The sequence below is a fragment of the Indicator indicator genome, chromosome 17 (assembly GCF_027791375.1).
Source record: "Indicator indicator isolate 239-I01 chromosome 17, UM_Iind_1.1, whole genome shotgun sequence".
Taxonomy (NCBI): domain Eukaryota; kingdom Metazoa; phylum Chordata; class Aves; order Piciformes; family Indicatoridae; genus Indicator; species Indicator indicator.
In genome coordinates this window covers 7686166-7708950 of record NC_072026.1, presented here as the reverse complement: position 1 = coordinate 7708950, position 22785 = coordinate 7686166, and positions in this window count along the sequence as shown.

Below are 22785 nucleotides of genomic sequence, written 5' to 3'. Positions count from 1 at the left end.
TCCTCTGAGTCTCCTCTTCTCCAGGCTAAACAACCCCAGCTCCTTCAGCCTCTCCTCCTAGGGCTTGTGCTCCAGACCCCTCAACCCAAGATGAGGCTGACTCTTACCAATGAGCTTGTTCATCAATCAGGATTATTATTATTTCCTAACAATTCTGTGTGGCAACACCTTAGGATACCATGAAAACTGTTTCCACAATAGGTGACTACTGTACAAGTATTAATCCAAAAGCTTTATAAAAGTGTAAAACACTGCTGTCTACTGGCTAATTTCCTCCAGACCAACCTGTGATCCAGAAACCTAATGACTAGAAGCTCTTAGTTTGGTTATCCAAGTCTGACTGTATATGTCATTCTGGCAAATGAATGACAACACGTATGGAAAACAAAAATTAGGCTCTTTTCCCAGATAGTCTTCATCTGGGTATTTATAAACTGTATAGATAGGGGAGGGAGAAGAATTTTCCTGTTCTGTTTAAAACATTTTCTTCCTTGTCATTGAACTAGGAAAGGTAGGCAGATGGACTGTGCTGTTACTTTTAATGGCATTCTCATATAGCTTTTTATTACCAAACCAAACCCTCCCTGTCATCTTATACTACTATTGTGAAGATTCCTCCTACTCCTCCACTAACAGTATCAATGAACTGTTTATTGCCCCTTGATAAAGCTTACTTTTTAGCTTTTACCACAGATTAAAACATGGAATCTGGTTCTGTGACTGCGTATAGTGTCTCTGTATTATTCTCCCTCATCTTCCCATGCTGTCTTTGCTTTTCTGGCTGCACATGCCTCTTAAAATGCAGCCTTTATTGCTTGCTGTTAAAGGGTTCGGTGTTTTTTGGGGTGGGGGGGGAGTAGAGGGGGAAAAGACATATTTTGGCTCAGACTGCTATGCCATTGCTGTGCCTCTTGCTTATTCTGTTCACACAACTCACAATTCAGAAAGCTGCAACTTAAAAAAAGATCCAGCATGAGAGAACTGAAGTCAGGAGGTGGCTTTGTCATGCAGACACTGATGTGAGCACTGATGTGCAAGTATCTGTGGGTCTGGCTGCAGCATATTGCCTTCTTTCCCCCAAATAAAGTAATTCACAAACAAGATTCCAGTAGGCTGTTATTTGGCATGCATTATCCTTCCCTTCTCTGTCATGTGCATTCAGACACACTAAGAATTATTCATGTGGCAAACATCTGGATTTACATAGCAGCCAGCAGAGATAATCCATTCTGGCATACAGAAGGAACATGTACAGAACAGAGCTAAGAACCCTACCTCAGAACCTTGTGAGAAGCAGGCCAATACTACTGTACTCTCCATCCAGCTGGAAAAGAGAAATTTAGGGAGAGAATTATGACAAATTACAGAAATTTCAGAGGAAGTATTGTGTGGCACATGGACACTACCTAGCACCTTTACAGAAGCTTATGTCTAAACCCAAGATAATTTGTCCTTTTGTTGCTAAGAGTGATTTACAAGGAAGGCAATAAAATGAAACCGTTCCAAATAAACTCCAAAACAAAACAACATCTGAGAGCCTTTATGGGAAAGTAAACAAGCTTACAAAAGTGCTAATGCATGCTATTAACAGCTATGTGTGGGCCTAGTAGAATGTGTCTGTCACCATCTAGAGGCAAGAACCACAAATTGTACTCAAGCCTAAGGGAAACCATAGTTAGGATTTATCTAACGCAAGCAAAGGGTATTTTAATCTAGGAATAAAAGAGATGCAAAAATTTTAATAGAAAGCCTAAGGGATCTCAGATTCTGATAAGTTTTCCTACTCAGGGAATAGACAAGAAAATAGCTTTTCCATAAAGGGTTCACTAAGGAAGTGAAATGAATCTCTTTGCAAGGAGCTGCCACTGTTGCTTTCCCAATGATATGTTCCAGGCTTAAGAGAAGATTCTTACGAATATCCTTCCAAAATACCTCACAAGTCTTGCTTCTTTTGGGTTATGAAACTGTTTTCTAGGCACTGCTTTGCTTTTGGCCTGGAGGAACCAGAGATTGCCAAAAGGGGTTGTACAAGAGGTGGAGACAGCAACAAAAACAATGCTCACACTCTGAAAGCCGAAATCATATGAAATCAAGTGAGCTAGCTGAAGGCAGATGACTACAGGGTTAGCTCCATTTGGTTTCTTAGTGAATCCAAAGTTTGTGCCTGTAAAAGGAAATCATGGTGATCACACCTCAAGTGCAAGAAGCATGTGGCTATGTGCAGTTACCACAAATCACCTCTTTTGCTCACTTCCACCCAACTCCTTTTTCGGTAGTTCCAGTATCAAAAAATTCTGCTTTTCCAAATTCTCTCTTGAGGGAAACATTTCAACTCTTGGCAAGAAGGTGATTTCTGCACGAATTCCACTGCCTAGGAAGGTATCAGGCTCTTTTTTTTTTTTTTTTTTTGACTACTGAAATAGATGTGTAGAACAGCTGGAAAACAAGGATTGCAGATATGATGAAACACATCAAACACATCTTTTCCCATACTAGATGTTGATTAGATGAAGCATGCCTGCTGAGGTTGAACAAATAACAGCCTTTTATGCCTTTTATTATCTGAAGCTGGAAAAAAAATGATAGTAAAATGTAATAACAAGTTCTAAATTATTTTCCTAGTCTCAGTAGTATCTCTGTTTGACTTAAGCTCTAAAAATATTAATACAAAATGCTGAAAGAGATAATGAGACAGTGGTACTTCAATGTTTCTCTCACTGATGTCACAAGAATGGTTTATTGATTCCATTTAATTCCTAATTGGCTCACATTATTAAATTACCAGCAATCAGGCCAGAAAAATAGTTTAAATGATCAATCAATGCAAAATAAGGTCAAGATTATTAGCGACAGATTGGATAGGCAGATAAATAGATCAATGGAAAGGAATAAATATAGATCAATGAGAAGTTTAGACTACATGGAAAAAGTAGGTTGACCTTTTTTCTCCTTTTTAATTACATGCCCACTAGCTTTTTCTGTGGGGACTCGGAATCTTGAAGTCTATTTCTACACTACATAATTATAATTCTCAGATCTGACTGATCATGTCAAGTCTTGAAGCAGAACAAATAGTGAAAACTAGGCACACTGAGATGTTGATCCATCAAATTACATTAGCAAAGTCTCAGTTTAATAGAATCCTCTCCTAATTCCACCAAGTTCAGATATGAAGAATACTTAAATACATTAAAAAAACCCTCCACATTAATTAAACAAATTTACAATAGATTAGTCTAGACTGGTGCATAACCTTACATTTGAGCTGCTAGATTAGGCTGACTATAAATTAACTGCATTTTTTTTCTAATATATCTCAATCATTAATTCTGAAAGCAGAGCACAGTTCTAATTTAACTAATATCTCCAAGTTCTCTTCTTGCCTTTGTCCTGTCACACCACTGAATGGAACATCATATAACATCTAGTAAAATTTTCACTTTGACAAAGTGTGTCTGATCTTGTCTCAGCCACTTCCAGAACATCTTATATGTTTGGCCTCATTAGCCAGGAATAGGTTGGATTCTTCTTAATGATCACTAGGGATCACTCAGATTTTTGCATAAACCAGGACAAGCTACTTGATTTTTCTGTGCCTTGGCTTTTCCACCTGAAAATGAACACGTTGATTTTTGTCCCCTTTTCTTTAAATGAGATTCTGGTGAAGAATACTGCTTAATGTTAACAAGAACAGAGCTGGCTTGTGTTGGGTTGGGGTTTTTTGTTTGTTTTTTTTTTTTTTTTCCCCTATCAAAATGTCACCTCAAGTTTGGAAGTTAAAAGCTTGTTAATCATGTTAAATCTATATGCCTGTTGTTGGTTTAAGGAAGGCTCTTTGTTGTACTGCTAACTACTCAGAATAAAATCTATGTCTTGGTGTGCGACTATATTACTTTCATGGGTCTCCCCAAAGCTCTCTTCCAAGGAATATCTGGATATAGGTCTCTGTATGTCTCCAGGTGCATCCACAGGTATAACGCAAAGCAGGGACAACTTTCTAGGTTTAAGCCTATCTCCTTCCTTACCAATTCTGCCTCCATGAGCAGCTCATTGGAAGTAGATGGGAAGCAGAAAAGTTTGTCTTCACTAGTAGTCCCCCTCTCCAGATCTGGGTGGAAAAGTAAGTCCAATCATAATGATCCAGAAGGATATTTTCTTGATATATCTACCAGGTGATTTATTCACTATACAATGACACTTTAGAAACATATGAGCCAGAAATACCTATGTTTCTATGAAAACTGACCTCTCATCCACTCTTAATTAGATGCAAAACTTTTCCACATGTACTTAGCAGTAAGATTTCTGAATATATTATTTGCTCTCTATTCAGTCGTGTTGTTTTTTTTTTAAATTACTTGAATTTTCCATTTTTCTCCTACTGTATCTCACACTCCTCAGTCTTCTTAGTCTCCTACTGCTATTCTATACACTTGCCCACAGTAGCAGTGGCAGCATTAGGGCTGATTGAAACCATTGACAACTATACTGAAAGATGAAGGCACTGAAGTCAGTCATGGAAAGTTTTTACAGCCATTTCATGCTTTCAGGAAGTTCCAAATAGTGGGGGAAAAACAAAACAAAATAAACAAAAAACCACCAAAGCAAACAACAAAAACCACCACCAACAAACAAAACCCAGAAAAAAAACCCCAAGTCTAAAAAAAAGTAAGAAGAATTTAAAATGATTCTTTGTGAGAGCTAGCAAAAGCCATTTCAAAATATTTCTGCACTACATTTTCACCTCTCATTTGCCCTCTGAGTCTCAAATGCTGACTTCTCTGATCAAAGTGGTTTCCCTTACTCCTCTTCAACTTCAGTGGCTGTTGCAGTTACTTTACTCATTCTTCCAGATTGCACACTGCTTTATCTTCCAGGTCTGCAGAGTTCTCCTACCTGCAAACAAAAAGCACTACTTATCTTCTTTTATAGCAGATAAGGGCAGCACGGGATCCTTCAGCAGTCTTTTGATGATGTACATTATTTTAGATGTCTGGTCTATGAGTCTGGATACAGCAGAACAGATGTCTTTCTTTAGACAGACTCTTCATCAGCCTTTTCAAACTCCCACTGGAAAGCCACTGTTTATTCTCTCCTCACCACCCACCCAGGCTTGCTGCGCCTCAGCAGCTGCCGTAAAATTCTCCCCTTGATGCTAATGCATAACTCACATCTGCATTAATCAGACTACATATGTAGAAGCAGTGAGGGAGGAAATACATCCTCTAGTGAATTTGTAAACTCCAAGAGCATCTAAAAATATGTGTTATCTTTTCCTTGAATGTACTATTAAAAATAAAATAAAGCATCTCAAGCACACAAGATTCAGTTCAAAATATGCAGGCATTTGAAATAAGCTGAGTTCATTTTTTCCTTGGTGGTGTTCATGTCTATCTAAAATCAAATAAACAATAAACAACTGCAAGACACTCTGGAGAATATTTCAGCCCTGCCATACTAAACTAAAATGTGAAATATTGTACACAAACCTGACATTGGAACTTTCCTCAGATTGTCTTAAATCATGCTTGTCATGTGCATTTACATTAGCCACTGAATACTAAACTGATTCCACAACAAAGTAAGGAGAAAAAAAGAAAATGATTTTCTTCAATAAATTGCAATTCCTTACTACAGGAGTTGCAAGAAAAAAATGACAAATGACAACACATCTTTTCTTAATTTTGAGACAAAGTCACCAGCAGGGGAAGACAAAACAGAACAAAATAATTTCGCACTGAAAATAAAAATATTAGGCTGAGAAAATTAAAGCAATAGAGAAAATGTCAAAGGGCAGATAAGCTCATCAGATAGTTATATTACCAGTAGCACACAGACATCCAAATATCTTTCTCACAAGTGATTTGAGATTTAACAGAAAAGAAATTCCTGATTTACCACACTGAAAGGTATCCAATGGTTTGTCCCAGGGTGCCCATGGAGTGCAAAGCCAGGTCTTCCCTGCTCTAGGCATCATTCTTGTGTTTTACCATGCTTTGCCCATGGTCACAAGAAGTAATGCAGTAGAAATGTGTGTTCACAACATCCAGTTATGTCAAGCTCTAAAGCAAAAAGAGAAAAGGGGGTGGGGGAAAGAAGAAAATTTAAACAGAAAGCTGATAAACATATTCTGGGAAGCAACTGACTGTTTTGTTTACTGAAATTTAGAAAGGACAAAAGATGAGCTTTGGAAGCAGAATAAAATTCAATTTATCACATAAAGCAAATGACCTACCCTAATAAAGTTATATCTGTCATCTTTTAGGTGGCTTCCTCATGTAAATTATAGCAGTCATGCACATGATGATCTTCATCACTATTCTGAGGACACTGATAGATTACAGAGCCAGCAAGGTCTTTCTAGGACTTAGACATATTTCTCCTCTATCTGTGAATAAATCAGAGGAAAATTTTCAGTGGAAGGCAGGTGTGCCCTTCCTGAATTCCTTTTGTGCTGCTGCCTGTGTACAGGGGATCAGTAGTCCATTTACCAGCTTGATTGAAACAACTCCATGAGGGCTGCACAAACATTAGCCATGTGGATAGATTTGCTTGTGGGAAATTATACTCTTTAAGCTACATGGAAGTAAAAGTCTTAAAGAAAAAAGTGTCTTAAAGCAGAATAACCAAAGATCACCATACTTAGCAGGCAAATTATGTTTTCAATATCACAGTATTGCAGCATATCAGAGGTTGGAAGGGACCTCAAGAGATCTTCAGGACCAAGCCCCTGCCAGAGAAGGACCACTTAGGGTAGTCTGCACAGGAATGCATCCAGGTGGGTTTTGAAAGTCTCCAGAGAAGGAGACTCCATAACCCCACCCTAGGGAGCCTGTTCCAGTGCTCTGTCACCCTCACTGTAAAGAAGTTTCTCCTCATGTTGAGGTGAAATCTCCTATGTTCAAGTTTGAACCCATTGTTCCTTGTCTTATCACTGTGAACCACTGAAAAGAGCCTGGCCCCCTCCACTTGACACCCACCCCTCAGATATTTATAGACATTGATCAGATTCCCCTTTCAGTCTTCTCTTCTCAAGACTAAATAGCCCCAGGGATCTCAGTCACTCTTCATAGGGGAGATGCTCAAGTCCCCTAATCATCCTCATGGCTCTAATACACTTTAATGTATTTAATTTGCTATACTGTTTTAACTTCTTTTCAAGCATTCCATCTAGGAATAATTTATCACTGTACAGGTTCCGCAAGTATATTAAAGTTACACCATTATGCAACCACCCTTATGACCTGCAATATTAATTGAATCAAATGACAAATAAACCAGATGAAAGCCAGGTATTCTGAGAAAGATGGGACAGTGATGCAAAGAATGGATGCAACCTGAGGAGCAGCAATGACTGTCTGGGTGGAGGGAATGGAGGAAAGAAAAAGCAAGCTAGCACTTCTGAAGATTATTAAGAGTGATCGTTTTCTATGGCAGGTGCTAATGCAATAAGTGTGACTTAGCTGGGAGTAGGAAAAATGTCCAAAAAGCAGTAAACTAGTGAATGAAATGAGTTAATGGACATGAAAAATCAACACACAAACAAGCAGGTTTTAAGTTCTTTTCTAGGCAGAGTCCTAAATACATAATAACATTTTACAGGGATGATGTTTACAAGAGTTAAGGAAAAGCTCATTTAGGCAGCAACATGAAAACAAGCTGAGACACATGGCTGTTGCTCTAAGAAACAATTTGCCTATGATCCTGCTGTGAGTCTGTGAAAAAGGCAGAATGAATAAATACGCAGGTCTGTAAATTCCTTTTTTAACTGCTTGAACCTTCCTAGTTGGGACCAAAGTGTGTAGCGACCTGAAATGTTCACAAATTCATTGACTTTTACCAGATTTAAACCAAGACCTTCTGGCAATGCACTCAGCACTTTTCAACCTCATCCTCTTAGCTGAAGAGTTTCTTAACCAGATCCTTAATTTTCAAATATTCAGAGTTTTTCATTATCTTCTGCCTTTCTTTGGTTTTCTTTGCTACCTTCAGTACCAAACATCATGACTCCTGCTAGTTCAGAAGGTCTGTGTATACAGCCCACAAGTAGGGAGAGGGTGGAGACAGCTAAGTTAAAAGCTTTCTGCCTTCTACTTTAATAAATAGATAGATAAGACAGATAAACAGGCAGATAAAAAGAAAAAAAAAAGAAAGAAAACTAAAAGGCATTTCTGTGTAAAGATATATGATTATGTAACTGAAGACAAAGATTTCAGATCTCAAATGTGAATATTTCTTTGTTAAATCAGTGTTTTTGACATAAATTCAAAGACTGATGCTGGGAATGGTTCAAAATATCTTCTAAGTACTGCAGACATGGGTTTAATCCTTGGCTTTGCAGGACATGAAAATAATATAACTGCTGTAATTTATATAACATATATAAACTTTCATCAGCCATTGAAATTTGAAATGTCAAGTAGTGTAGTATCAAAGATATTGTATCTTCTGATAAGGACACACCACCAAATGTAGTTACCTTAATTCATATGACCTTCCCTCAGCAGAAAAACACTCTATATGCAAAAATACATTTTCATAGTCACTTAGGAACCTATTAAGTCATAAGTTTAAACAAATATCTAACAGTAGGATTCCTTGCAAAACCTTTTCATAGATAAATTGGGCTAAAGATTATTAGAAACTCTTCTCTGAAATTAGACTGTGAAAATATTTTAAAAGCAGGTGGCTCTTTTTGGTTGTTTTCTAAATGAATGTCAGACTCCTTGTTCTGATAATGAAGAGGAATCCACCAGAACAAAAACAAATACACAAAAAAAAAAAACCCAGGTAACTAAAAACCTCACCAAAAAACAGGTCCCATCCTAGCCTGTCTTCTAGAATTATTTACAGAATAGACCAAAAAAAAAAAAAAAGTTAAAATGTGCAGAGGTGCTTTTTACCCAAAGGCACAGTTCATAATGGTCCTCCTGATATTTAAAAAAAAAAAAAAGCTGACTTATGTTTGTAAAAAGAAATGTCAGAACAGAAAAAGACACCTACCACTCACAGGGAACTAGGGGAAATATGAAACTCATCATCTGGTGGTGACACATGGGCTTTATAAGGAAATTAGCCTATTTATTTGCACATTGAAAAAGTCTTTTAAGTTGACAGATTGGATTCCTTTGCACTTCCAAGACCCTAAGGCTTATCTTCTCATGAGGAGCAAAAGAGGAATTAGCATCAAAGCAACTTTCTGCAATAAGTAGTAGGTTTTTTTTTTCCTTGGCAGATTTTGATTTATTACAATACTCTGTAATGCAGGGATCTTAGGTAAGACAGATTTTTCTAACTTGGGAAATTACAGCTGAACCTGATTTGCAGGCATAGTTTATTATTAGGCTTACTTTATTATACTATATGTTGTATTGATCTGGCAAGGAAAACTGAAGATTTGTGTATGGACTAAAACTACATGCATAACAATATCAATTCTATGATTATTGTAAATATCTGTAATAATAATAATAAAATCACAAAAATAAAACAAAACTTCTCTTTGAAATTATTCCCCTGAGTCTCTTAAACACAGCACCTTAAGTGACTACAAGCAATGGAGTAAGGATAATTCAGAGATATTCCAGTAGAATTTTCTTAGTTGGTAACAGTGAAAGTTGATAAGAAATATTGTAAAGAAAGAATATTTAAGAAAGGCAAAACAATCACAGAACACAGATTCTACTTTCAGAGAGAAAGCTCTACCACTACAGCTAGGAGGGCTGATCAAAAAGCAGTTGTACCAGGCAGAATGCAAAAGAAAGTGTTATTCTTAAAAAATATATATATATAATTGATTAGTCTTAGCTCTCTGTCCTAGTCAGTTGTGAAATACTATGAAATGGTCCTACAAGATTTTTAAAAATTTTATATATATAATCATAGCTTCTTTCCTGACCTATTATTTCTAATTTTATTATTTTCCATTTTTTTCAGCTGTATTAATTGGCTTTCACCAGCTTCTATTAAACTTGTGTGGTTTCCTTCCAAAATAGATATTTCAGTGTATTTCCTTGCAGTATTTCCTTTCTGCCTCATAGAAGGGATTGAAAAGGATTTCCATAGCACTTGGAAAACATCCAGGTACTATGTGACCTCTTTTTGCTGATGATCACAATAGAGAAAATGTTGGAGTACAACTGAATGGCCTGACCAAAGAAGTCCTATTTCTGACATACTCAACCAAAAGCACCCTCAGGCAAATTGCAAATTGAATCTCAAGTGCAGTGAAATAAAGCATATCTACACTTCTGTCTTTGAGCAGGAAAAACAGAGGAGGAAAACACTCATACCTTGTTCTCAAGACGTACAGAGGCCACATTGTGAATGTCCAAGCATGACAAGAAGCCAGTTGACAGCTGGTTAGTTGAAAGCTGGTACCAACAACTTTCATCTACTCAAGATTAACAGATCCAGTGGTTCAGCTAAGCTTCATTGCTGTGAAATGGTCCAACAGTACTGATGCTGGGTTTTGTTTGTTTCTTTTTTCCTTTTCTTTTTTGTGTGTGTGCTGAGGGGGCTGGGGGGAGAAGAGGGACTTTTTGTTTCTTTCTTTCTTTGTTTTGCCTTTTTTTTTTTTAATTTTACTTTTTTCCTGACCTAATTTTTTGTTGCATCTTTCACATTTTGCAGTGATGTTAACTAAGCTTGTCATCAGCTCATATTCATGACACATCTTCAGAGACAAGTCATCTAAAGTTAATTTTTAGCATTATATTAATGCCTTCATAATTCAGTATTCACACAGTTTTAAGGAAGGTATAAGCAGTAAGAGAATTAGTGATGAAATTTCAAATGTAGGTAAAAGGGGAACATGATTCTTCAGCTTTGAACAGATTCATCTGTAATTGCTTATAGAACAAGCCAGTGCTAAGATTTTCTTTGTGCTTGTGTGACTATTATGTTTAACTCTCCAATGACCACAGAAAACATACTGGCTCCAATAAGATTTAGGTGAAGTATTTAAAGCCAGACATGGCATCTTATGCACACAGATGTCAACAGCAGTTCCTCTGTGACTGAGTTTTCTGAGGCCAGTGACATCTAGTAGTAATTTTAAATGACACACTGTTAAACTGAAGGGTACTGGGAACATCAGAAAGAGTCATATTTCCAAAAGTCCCTCTGTGCAGCAGGAAAATTACAGGAGTTTACCTCGATACCATAATCCACAAATGACAGTGCAGTCAGCATGTTTACATGCATTATCCTGTCAAGGAAGATAAGAACCTCACCTGCTTAAAGCTAAATTAGATCAGGCAGGGGCCATAGTTACTAGAAAGGACTCAAAAACTTTAACTATGAAAGTATGGAGTCATTTGATAGTCGGTCTCAAGACATCATCCAGAAGCTGCACAACATTTACTCAGAAGTTCCTGTAAATAAAAGAAGAGAAGAAGCCTGAATGGATTTATTTTCTTAATTTAGTTCAGAATACTAGACTATTACTTTTGGATAAAAAAATTGGGGTACTGAGCTTTGAGGCATTTGGGCACGGGTACCCTCAGTTAAAGCAAATCACTTTAATAATAAACCATGGCAATCAGTGATGAGAGACAAATGATGAGATACAAGTGGCTTAACTTTGTTCTTTTCTAGTTTCAGAAATATGAAAAATGATCTTGGTTGGCTATAAATATAACTTTTTACCCCCACAAATAGAACTGAGTTTTTTTTATCTGCCCAATGCCATTCAAGCCCAGGAGCCCCAAAGAAATTATATGTGTATGGACTTTTACCTGTCAGCAAAAGAGATAAAACCTAAAAAAAAAAAATAAAATCCAAAAGTAAGTTTGAGATAGTATCAGATATGGAAGCAGCATTTATATTTGGAACAGATTTAATAAGAACAAAAGAAAAGTAACACCTTTAGCAGCCACATTAAAGCCCTGAGGGGTTAAGAAAATTTGAACAGAAAGAAAACAGCAGTGTTAAAGATGAACCCAAAGCTGGGAGAGAATGTCTAATTTGCAACATAATTTAAAACTTATAAAATTTTTAATACTTTGGTTGAATAAAGTGTAGTAATGATGGTACCATTTTCTTTTTTTGTCCTGGAATTGATTCTTCTCCCTCTGAACTTAGCAAGAATATAAATGAACAAAGAAACAGGGACTGTTTAACAAACAAGATCCTTCCTTGCTTGACATAGGCTAGAAAGGATAATAATCAATTCATGTTGAATATTTCTGAAAGATTTATGACACAGCAAGAACAGTGCAAAGAAGCAGGAAAGACAGAAAGAAAAGGAGAAAAGGGATGTGGTCAGAATATGTAGAAGTGAAGAACGACTTGAGTATATGCTCAACTTTGATTTTATATCTCCCATTCAAATCAAGGAAAACATGCATGAAGTAATACTACCTCATTACCAAAACATGGATTTCAAAGTTTTAGAAGACTGATTTGGGGAAGTCACAAATATAGTCTAGAAGTCATTACCGAAACATGGATTTCAAGGTTTTAGAAGACTGATTTGAGGAAGTCACAAATATAGTCTAGAAGTCTATGAGGATGTTACTCTTTTACATGCTTTGTTATCTTTTGTAATTTCCTCATAGCTTCTTGCAAAATCAAATATTTAAGAGAAACACTACCTGGAGAACTCATTGCATCCACTTGTAAGGGAGGGGGGGAGGGTTGCTCCAAAAGGCTCATTAGCTCTATTCCTTCATGAATTCAGATGATTTCATACAGAAAGTACAGATGATGTGAAATGGTAAGCAATGTAATCAAAATCTGACTACAGATGCAATACTGGGTATTAAATAAACAACTAAACAAACAAACAAATAAATAAATAAACAAAAATGTAAAAGGTGCCTTTGAATCTACAAGATCAAGGGCTGTTGTGAAGCCAAGGACAGAAGGGGTTGTGTATTGGAGTAGCATAAAGGCTAAGTTTAAGTATGCTGAACTAGACAGGTTGTTTTCAGGGACGGAATCAATGCTCCTAGATGCAAATGCAGAAATCAATATGACCTCAAAGGGTGAAATGTTGAAAACAGTCTCTTGCCAGTGGAGAGGTCATAGAACCACAGAATGGTTTTGGATGGAAGGGACCTTTAAAGATCATCTAGTCCAACCCCTCTGCCATGGGCAGAGACATCTTTCACTAAATCTGGTTGCTCACAGCCCCATTCAACCTTACCATGAACACCTCCAAATATAGGGCATCCACAACATCTCTGGGCAATCTATGCGTGTGTCTCATCACTCCCATTTTAAAAACATTGTTATGCCCAATCTAAATCTACTCTTTTACAGTTCAAAACAATTGTCCCTTCTCTTGTCACTACAGACTTTGGTAAAAGTTTGTTAAAAAGTCTCTCCTGTAGATCCAGCAGAAAGTGAATACTAAAAAGTAAATAAGGAGGCATGAAAGATGTGAAGAAGACACAGAAGAGATAAGAGGGACAAGATATGCAGGGGAAAAAAGAGGTCTGGATTTCAAGTGGATTGTTTGATAGCAATACAAGGACTCTCTAAACAAAGAACTGAAGGGGGGCATATAAACACGACCTACATACACAGACATTTATCACATTGTCAGTGGTAGGCACCCATTTGTAAACAGAAATGCATAAACTACTCTTCCACAGACAGAATTCTCATACAACACAACTCCTCCTGACAAGTGCTTATTACCTGTCCTCGTGACAGAGACAGAGACTGCTTCAGCAGTAATACAGACAGAAACATAGCCACTTGCAGATGTTTTCAAAATGCACCTGCAAAAGATTTCCATCTCTGCATAGCTTATTTAATAGGGTTGTTCCCTATGCAGCCTGAGGCCAGAAGTGAGGCAAAGCTTTCAAAGAAGAGGTAATGTGCATTCTTGGAACAAAGGATGCAGCTGCAGAAATGGGCAACTCTGGGACGCATTTTGAGAGGCACAACTCTTTCCTTAAGCAACAGAAGGTGGGTTTGAATAGCAGCTAGTTGAACAAATGAAAGTGTTGCCCATGCCTCAAACTTCACATTGCATTTTTGCTTTTTATTTTTTTTTTTTTTTTAAGAACAGAAGAAGAGGCTTCATTTTCCCCTTTTATATATTTGGTATGATTCTGTTCTAGCCCTGAATTACAGCATCCATATTTATTTTGAGTCGGTTTTTACAAGTCATGCAGAGCTGTTTATGTGCAGTGGATTCTCTTGTGTCTGCAGCACCATTCCACACCAACTGTTGTTCTATAATTCCTTTTATAACTAAATAAATTGCAAACACTAAACTGGAACCCAGGCCTGCAACTTACAGCTGGGGCTAGGCAGAAATGAGAGGTGCCACATCCAGATGCAGCACAAAACGATACGGTGCGAGTTTTCCATTTGACAAAACCACACTTCAGTCCACCTTATTTAAGCTCTGTTGTATTTTGTCCACTAGAAAACCAGAAATGTGAGAACTAGCAGCAGCACTATAAAACAAGTGAAAGAGGAATCTCCCACCACTATCTCAGATTTGGATTTTTCAAGCCCCTTAAAACAAGTAAAGTAAAATGAAATTCGAACCATAGCATTACCTCGTCTGTGGGCATAGAGTTTCAATGGAAGATGCCTGGGTACAGAGGTACCAAGTGGGGTGCAACACTGTATCAGATCATTCTTAGTGGGTGGGAGAAAAATACAGATCTGTTAAAAATGTAATATAAATCACTGAATAAATACTACTTGAAGAGATATCACCATCATTAAGATAAGTTACTGTCCTTGGCTATTCTTTTACAAATACATTTTTTTAGGGATTCTGGTGTGCAAGAAAAATGAGTTAGCAGAAGACTCATCAGCAGTAAGTACAGACAGAAGCCAACTAGGAACTGGAAATGAGACATGCCTATTACTTGGTACTCCTGGCAGAAATTATCTTCTACAACAGGTCTTGGAGAAATTGTGCTGGAAAATTCTTTAGCCACATATTTAAAATGTTCTTTCATGGTTGAATCTTTATGACAGTTTTATGTATACTTTGTTTTCATACAAAACTTCATTTCATGACAAGAAAATACTCCCTTACACCTCTCTTTTCTCCCAACATCATGGCACTAAAGATCAATTAAAATAGGTGATTCTAATCCTGCTAATTTGATTCCCTCCACGCACACTGCCATGTTTTAATTCCCATCCAGCGTTCCTGATGTGATTTGTAAAAAACTAAAATCCCAAATTCTGTCATATCTGCTAGAATCTTCTTTTGTACCTGTGTTGATTGGTGCTCAAGTCAGTGTAAGGAACAGATAATATATGTTTTGTTGTTTTGACAACTGTTCCTTTAATCAAGAGCATAGATGTGTAAGCCTATGCAGACACAGGATTTGAGCAACTAATGTTTAAAGTAAATCTCATTTTAAAAAGCTTGACTGATGTATCAGTATGCCATGTGACTGTTTTGCAAATTGTAATTTGTACCCACTAGAATAAAAAAATAAAAAAAAAATTAAAAATTGTATTTTCTTTTAGGCATACCAGATCAAGCAAAAATCTCTCCTCTTTTGATGAGATTTGCTGTAGGTGCTCTAAGTAAGACAACTCTGCATTTGAAAAACAAAAAAAACCCACAACATTTTGAATGTAATGTATCACTTGTTAAATCTAGACTGTTCTCTGCTCTCCCTTGGAGAGTAACTTCACCCAGTCTTCACACAGCTTCCCCTGAACAAACCAACAATAGTTCACACTCTCTGGGGCAGAATCTGGTGAGTTCTGGAGTATAAATACCAAACATCACCAGCTACATTCATGGGACCAACAAGTTTCTCTAGATGTGACAAGCAAGACACCTTATGGTTGCAGACCGGGGAAAAAGTTTTCTCACAATGTGGCTTTGCCACTAAACTTCTAAAATTCAACTTAGTTAGTACAGAAAATAATCCTGGAATATACTTTTTGGATTTTAGCCTCTGAAGACAAACAAAGGTCACGTACAAAGATTTACAAAGGTGTCAGGTATCCCTGATTTGAGCTTGGCCAGAAGAAACAGAAGCAGCAAAGTTTTATTCCCCTGGTAATTATAACATCCTCTTCCAGTAGAAAACTTCGGCTTTTCAGGCCCACAAAGACTAAAACCACACAGTCAGACTCTCAGTTTTAGATTCAGACAGAGCAGCTAAAGCCATGCCTGAGCAGGCTGTGGGATAACTCGCTGTCTGCGGTTCCCCTAGATGCTCATTTTGCCCTCAGTTATAGCAGGAGCAAAACTAAGGTCTATGGGAAGTTTTGCACAGTGTAGCATCTGAATCAGGCTGTGGCCTCTTGCTATTTCTGTTCATTCCCTCTCACCATTAATACTTTCCAAGCCCAGAAATTTCCCTGACATTTACAGCATTTAGTGTGTCTGTGACAGGAAATTTATCTAATATCAAGGAGAGCAATTCTGCACATTTTAGCTTGTGCACTAAGTATGGGAAAGATTTTTACACATCACAGATGTTCCCAAAACAAGATTGGAAATCAACTCAATTACTCATAAACTTGCAGTGAGTCAGTCACACAAAAACAAGGGATGTGCCTAATTAAAAGGCTTTTACATGCACTTCTTTCCCCCCCCCCCCATGTCAGACTCAATCATTAATGCCTTAATAACCAGTTATTTTCTTCCAGCTAACATTAAAGCAGTGATTGTAGTTATAGAAGAAAAAACTAAACCAACATAGAGATCTAAATTTTACCCAGAGGAACATCTCAGAAGACAGGAGAGTTATACTGTTCAACCAGATGATACTACAGAGCTTATACTCAGCAAATGCAGTGGGAATATACCACTAGAACTAAAGAAATAATCATAGAATCATAGAATCATAGAATCAAGAAGGCTGGAAGAGACCTCAAAGATCATCGAGTCCAACCTGTCACCCTAAACCTCATGACTATCTAAACCATGGCACTAAGTGCCATGTCCAATCCCCTCTTGAACATCTCCAGGGATGGTGACTCCACCACCTCCCCGGGCAGCCTTCTTGTCCCTCAAGTAGAGTCATTCACCCAATGTATGCAACACCAACACACACACAGAGCTGAGGTGTTCTGATTTTACTGCATATTTGCAAAAGTGGGCATGCAAGGTAGTGATTTGCCTAAGCAAGCACAAAATCAGACCAAATGACACCAATCTATCAGCATTCATGCATCTTGGGTTAACAAATAGTAAATATTTAAAAACTACTCGTTAATATTCTGCTCCTCTATAGGCTAGTCCAATTCTTTGGTTAAAAAGTATAGTATTAAAAGAAAAAACACAATTCATGCACAAGTGGGGGGATCTTCTTCAAGGAAGTTGGTATCCTAAGAGAGGATATATGTCAATTAGATGCTAATCACATTATAATTAACATAGTTAACACAGAGTTCATCTATAGTTAGTCTATAAACTCTAAAACTGGTTATTTTGCCAAATTTATATAGTCTGTTTAGCAAGAGAGGTATAACTCCTCTTTAGAAGCTTTTCTTATCTCCTTATTTCAAAAGGCCTGTCATCTTTTGGCTATCATTCATTCATGCCTACACTTGATAGTCTGAGTTCATATTTGAGGTTCTTCTCTTCATTTTGTACATGCAAAACCATCTCATTATTAGAAGACTTTGCTAGATTGCACAAGAAATGATCTGTCATATAAATAAATACAAAACTTCACCTGATTGTGTAGTTACATTTTCCACCTTGGAAAACTGAACTGTACTATCATGGTTTCATTTATTTCACTAGAATGTTTTCTTTGTACTGTGTGGACCTTCTAAGGAGTGTTTCTCTTATGGCACAAAATAGTACCATGAAACATTTAAAATCTCATGTGCTGTCCTTAGAATTACAGAATCAGGATGATTATTTGATGAGAGTACAAGGCTTTCTAGATTCACTAAACTCACAGGTTTCTAAGTGAGCTTGTGAAAATATTTGCATATGATTATTGCTTTGCCTAAAAAAATATATATATATATATATATATATAATTTTAAACCCTCCAATACTGAAGTATGCATTGAGATTCAAATCTATTTTTAAGTTACCTTTAATTTGATTAATGCTTACCAAAGAGGACAGATAAATAAATGTAAAATAGCATAAATTTTTTAGGATTTCAATAGAATTTTAAAGCTTAGCATTTCTAGTTTACCTTCAGACTAACCCAAGTCTACAATTTATTCAATGTATGTTTTACTGCAGAGTGCTTCAGCAAGAGAAATTGCTTGTTGCAACTCCAGTTTCCAGTCAACTGCAGACATTTTTAAAACATAGATCTTCAGTACAAGTAGGATCCTGGCAAGCTAAGTATTCATGTTTGCAGCTGTCATTGCATTCACAATCATTTCTTCAACTTCAAGCTTAGGTTGCTAAAGCCTTAGACGTGCAATCCACAACATCACAGAAAAGGCTGTGTTTAAATGCTATTTTCCTACATCTAATTTGGAGACAGCCTTAGGATTCACTGCAGATTTTTCTACAGTGGGTTTCCTACAAGCAGTTTTATGCCAACCATTGTACTACTATCATTACACTGCTATTGATTCAGGGGATCACAGTTTATGTGCCAATGCAGCAGTATAACAATAATAATCACCAAGTCTGTTGCTCCTTGTTGCTCAGTTTAATGACAGGTAAATTGTGTTTACCTATATTACCTTCCATATCACAACCAGTCAAAGAAAGTGCATTGCAGATTGCTCTTGCCTGAAAGTCTTTTAAATCAAGTCACCTGCAACTTTTGTACATCCTACAACATCAGTAAAAAAAAAAAAAAAAAAAAAAATATTAACAGTTCAGTTTAGGCAGGGAAAAAAAAGATTTCCTATTGAAATCAGAGCCTTTGTAGTTTATCCAAATCTGTATCTAGCAAAACTCTCTCCTTACCCCAAAAGTTTGAGAATGTTAAAATTATTAATGTTCTTTGGGTTATTTTGGCTGATAATCTCAGGATTGTGGGGCTGGAGGCTCACAGGTGGTCATCTGTGCCATTTTATGTACCACATATACTTGAGAATGCCTTGATTAAAATTCTACTTTAACTCCCATTTGGCAAAGGAAGCAGCAAAACAGCAAAACAGAGACCAGCACAATAGCCAAGATTTTAAGGGTATGATAAATAAGTCCAGAAATGTTCAACAGAGAAACAATGAGGCATTGGGAAGTATTTATCTATTTCTAATTAAATGAGAGCATTGCAGCCTTGAGCCTGAGTGAAGAAGCATGAAAATAAGGCGCAGTAATTGGTCTACAAATGAAAACCAGAAAAATGCGGAAATAGGAGCAAGGAGGTTTTTATATTTTTTTTAAGTGACAGGTCAATTACATTTTATGCTGCAAAACAATATTTTTTCTGTTAATGAAGAAGCAGCTCTCAAAATGTCAAGTAAATGGGGTTTAAAAGTATCAGATATGCTTTGTCTTATTTGTCAAAGGTACAAGTATTCTGCCTGGGAATCATGAGATCACAAAGTCAGAGTTTTCCACAAGCAGTTAATATACAGGCAATTTATCACTTCCTACAGGAAATTAATCATTACATTATTAGTAATTTTTCCTATGTGCATTTGACAATCATGAGTATTAAAACATTTACTTTATAATTCGTGAGATTTGGACACTAAAGAAAGTCTGAAATTGGACATTCCATTTTAAAAGCTCATAAATATACATGACTAAAAAGCCATAAATAGCAACATGCCTATCCAGCTAAGAAATGTGCTACTTTTGTGTTTTTATAATCATGTATTGAAATGAGATCTGCCAGCTACCAGTAGTCATTGGAAAATGGGATGGAGAGATATATATATATGCACACCCTTGAATATCGGAAATGATGTTAACTACAGAACTGATCTAATGCCTTTCAGAATCAGCAGAACGAGCCACACTCAAAAAAAAAAAATTCAAACTGCTTCTGCTGTGGTGTTTTGGGGGGAAAAAAAATAAAGTTAGGTTTTGGAGTATTATTTTGACATTGAATTGACATGTTCTAGAACTCACCTCCCCTACACAGGAGCATATAAACAGTCTTGAACATACTAAAGAATTATTTGTGATTTAAGATAACTCTTCTCTGCTATGTACTAAGAACAAAAATTAACAGAAGGTATAGAGATTTCCCAAGAAAACAAACCACTCTTCTTATAACTCCATCCCAAAATATTTCAGTTCTGGTGGAATTTTAATGAGGATTTTTTTTTTTTCTTTTTAGCACATAGAGTGTTATAAAATATAACTTTAAAAAAAATCATTTCACAATGAAATGGAGTCTGTTTTTTTTTTTTTCTCCTAAAATATATTCAGACTATCACATTTCAAAATCAGTATTTCCCAGGAGAAAAACATGCTGCCAGAGTATTTCTCAAAACTCAGCTAGAGCATACTCTTTAAAAAGGTCTTTGCTCTCAAGTAATGTATTTCAGTTATATCAGAAACAAAAGCAATTTGCAAATTATATGCTGAGACTCTGGGATAGGTTGCTCAGGGAGGTTGTGGATGCCTCTTCCCTGGGGGTGTTAAAGCCAGGTTGGATGAGGCCTTGAGCAGCTGAATCTAGTGAGAGGCATCCCTGCCCATGGCAGGGTGGTTGGAGTAGATGATTTCTAAGGTCCTTTCCAACCTAAGCCATTCCATGATTGTGATAATGAACTTTTCCACCTATGGTATTATTTTTAGTTTATTCATGGATTTAATCTTCAGACTAACTGAAGATGCATGTCAACAAGAAATAAAGATTTCTGTGCCCAAAGTTTCTGTTAACACAGAGAGGAAGAAATCTGTGCTACCTGCTTCCTAACAGCAACCTGAGGCACCTCACCAGAGAAACAGGTCATGCAGTGTAATTTCACCAAAACCAGATGTAGTCACAATAAATTCTTTGCATACAGATAAGTGCTTTAGATTCCATCTGGTTTTAATTTTCATTGTAAGAATGAATAGGCACTTAACATCATTGTCATTATTATTATTGCCTTTTTAAAATCAGATATGAAATTTGCTGTCAACATACACAAGTAATTTTATCACTTTTTTTCCCCCCAAGTAATGCACCTGGTCACACTTGTCATCAATACCAGAACTCACTGTGCAACAATAGTAACTTAATAACCAGTGGGGGCTCGATAGAGGAAAGAAAGGTTTGGGTTTTCTTTTTTTTTTTTTTTTTGTTTTGCAATTTTTTCTGCAAAGTGACAAGTTCAAATTCCTCTGTTTCCTGCTAGCACATATCCTTTCAGTTTTCTGTGCCTTTTACTCAGATATACTTCTCTTCAGCACAGAGCTCTGTTCATAGTACACAAAAGAATGCTTATCCAGGGCAGAAGTCACTAAGGTGACCTTATGGCATGTTATAGAAACCAAGCCAAAGAGGTATATTTGAAAAACAGGAGGCAGCAATGCAACTTAGCAAGCAGTTCCTACTCATGCTACTCTCTACTTTGATCCCTTGTGATTATTATTGCTCTTGAATTCTATCTTGATTCCTGGTTGTACTTCGGTATAGACACTTATCACCTGTAATGCCTTTGAGACAGCACACAGGAACAGTTCTTTGTAGACAAGTTTTTCCAGGAAAGGGTGAAATGTCTTCAAGGCAAATCCTTTGAATCCTTGGCTGTACTGAAATTCTTAATAAGAGTCCACTGATGTTCTCAGTAGAACTGCAATTTCAACCAGCCACCACGAGTCTCTGAAGCACTATAGACAGACAAATGCTTTTGACAGGAACATATCTCCTCCAGAATTTTCTATGGCTGCTTCATTACAGGCAGGGGTCCTGCAACACCAATATTATCTGTACACTGCTGCTTTTGGAGACCCAGTTCAAACATGCATGTAGCTGAATGAGGAACCAGGCTGAGGAAATGCACCATCTGAAAAGGGATTCAGGAGAGGATGGGAGTTCCATTTAAGGTGCCTGCTTCTGCCAATAAAGGGAAGGACCTAGTTTGGAGTGGGAAATAAGTGGCTCCACATCAGCAGGTTAAGACTGCAGTGTTGTTCCCCAACGCAGACTGTTTCTTCTACATTTTACTCTTCCACTGACTTCCAACAGAACCCTTCTCCTGAGTTTCTATCTGCAGAAATTATGATGAAGACCATGTGTACAGAAATAATCAACTTGTGAGCCTGTATTTCTCAGCAACTCACTGTTCCCTGAGTCTTTGAACCTTTTTAATCTCTTCCTGATGAGATATAATGCATGCAGAACAACAATTTCTGTGACCTCACAAAAATATTCAAGCTAAAACTAGGACCGACTAAAATTCTTAGAAAAAAAGTCCTTTGAGGCACTGAAAAGTATTCTGAGCAGTCTGACAGTATGGTCATGTACCCAGTATGCTGGAAGGCTTCAGTTTCAATCTTTCCTCTCTATTAGGCAAAGTATGAAGCTGGACCTGGCACTTCCTATGAGGCAGGTAAGTGCCATAACCCTATGCTCCCAGCTGCCTGGGGAAACCATAGGCTCTTCTGGTTTTGATTTTTGTTTTGGGTTTTTTTATTTTCTTTTTTTTTCTTTTTTTTTCCCCAGTGTTTCTCACTAGTGAACTTTTGATGAAGGTAATATAGTGTCATAAAAGTTTTCCAGTTTATATAGATGTTTGATTTCTGATGAAAAGCCACTCAAGAAAAAAAAATATAAAAAATACTAACTTGTTCTAAAAAAAACAGGAGATGCTGTTTATTACTCAAATTTGACAAAGCCTGGCTTATGTGGAGAATATAAAAAAAGCCACCAGTAGTGTTTTCCTATTTCACAGAGAGGAATTCATTCCACAAAGTAACAGCATCCTCTGCTGGAGCCAAGGGGTAAGAAACCAAAAAAAACC